Source organism: Mandrillus leucophaeus, unplaced genomic scaffold, assembly GCF_000951045.1.
Source record: "Mandrillus leucophaeus isolate KB7577 unplaced genomic scaffold, Mleu.le_1.0 Scaffold706, whole genome shotgun sequence".
NCBI classification, from domain to species: Eukaryota; Metazoa; Chordata; class Mammalia; order Primates; family Cercopithecidae; genus Mandrillus; species Mandrillus leucophaeus.
In genome coordinates, this window is record NW_012107653.1 from 296,037 (window position 1) to 297,785 (window position 1,749).

Sequence of the window (1,749 nt, forward strand, 5' to 3'; positions counted from 1 at the left end):
TTTTGCGACAGAGTTTCGCTCTTGGTGCCCAGGCTGGAGTGCAGTGGTGCAATCTTGGCTCACTGCAATCTCTGCCTCTGGGGTTCAAGCGATTCTTCTGTCTCAGCCTCACAAGTAGCTGGGATTACAGGCGCGTGCCACCAAGCCCAGCTAATTTTTTGCATTTTTAGTAGAGACGGGGTTTCATCATGTTGGCCAGGCTGGTCTCAAACTGCTGACCTCAGGTGATCCACCCGCCTCAGCCTCCCAAAGTGCTGGGATTACAGGTGTGAGCCGCTGAGCCTGACCCATTAGGTAATTTTTTATCCCTTACACCTCTTGCACCTCCCACCTTTCTGGGTCTACAGTGTCTATTATTCCACTCCAGTACACTATTTTTAAAAGGCCAGGTAGTATTGAAAAAGAATTCTAGACATGAAAAAAAGTTTTAAATTTAAAAACTCAATAGACATGTTAAACCACAGATTGGGCACAATTAAAGAGAAAAGTGGTAACTAGAAAAATAGATATATAGAATGCAACACAGAGAGATAAAGAAATAAAAAATATGAAAAGAGGTAAAGAGACATGCAGGACAAATTTTGAAAGTAATATTCAAAGAAGTAATGATTGAGGGTATTCTAGAACTGATTGTTTAAAAATGTGAATTCTCGGGCTGGACATGGTGGCTCATGCCTGTAATCCCAGCACTTTGGGAGGCCAAGGCAGGTGGATCACCAGGTCAGCAGTTCAAGACCAGCCTGACCAAGATGGTGAAACCCCATCTCTACTAAAAATACAAAAAAATTAGCCAGGCGTGGTGGCAGGCACCTGTAATCCCAGCTACTCGGGAGGCTGAGGCAGGAGAATTGCTTGAACCCAGGCGGCAGAGGTTGCAGCAAGCTGAGATCATGCCACTGCACTCCAGGCTGGGTGACAGACTGAGACTCCATCTAAAATAAAATAAAATAAAATAAAATAAAATAAAAAGAAATGTGAATTCTCAAATTCAGAAACTGTGAGTCCTGAGCAAGATAAATACAATAAATTCACATTTAGACCATTTTATTGAATCTTTAGAACATCAAAACAAATGATCCTGGTGATAATACTTAACATTTTCTATGTGCCCCATTGCTCTAAACACTGTACCCAAGAGATAATCATTTAAATATATTGTTATATTTTCTTCCAGTGTTTTATCGATGTATGTATATGCACAATACAAAAATTCAGAATAATTTTTGTATTATTCAAAACAAAATCAGAATAAACCCACACATAAAAACTTGTATTCTTCTTTTTTTTTTTTTTGCTCAGAATTTTACCATAAGCATTTTCCTATGTTATTAAGCAGCAGCAATAGCTGCAATAACAGCATAAATAACAACTAACATTTTAGTGTTGTTGTCAGGAGTATGGGTTTTGAAATCAAACTTTCCGGGTTTGAGTCCCAGCTCACCACTTACTAGCCATGTGGTGGACAAGTGACTCATCCTCTCTCTGATTCCATGTCCTCAGTAGTAAAAACCTACATCCTGGGGTTATTGTGAGTTACTATTTACTTTTTTTTTTTTTTTTTTTTGAGACAGAGTTTCACTCTTGTTGCCCAGGCTGGAGTACAATGGTGCAATCTCGGCTCACTGCAACCTTCGCCTCCCAGATTCAAGCGATTCTCCTGCCTCAGCCTTCCCAGTAGCCGGGATTACAGGCGCTCGCCACCACAAGTGACTAATTTTTGTCTTTTTAGTAGAGACGGGGTTTCACCAT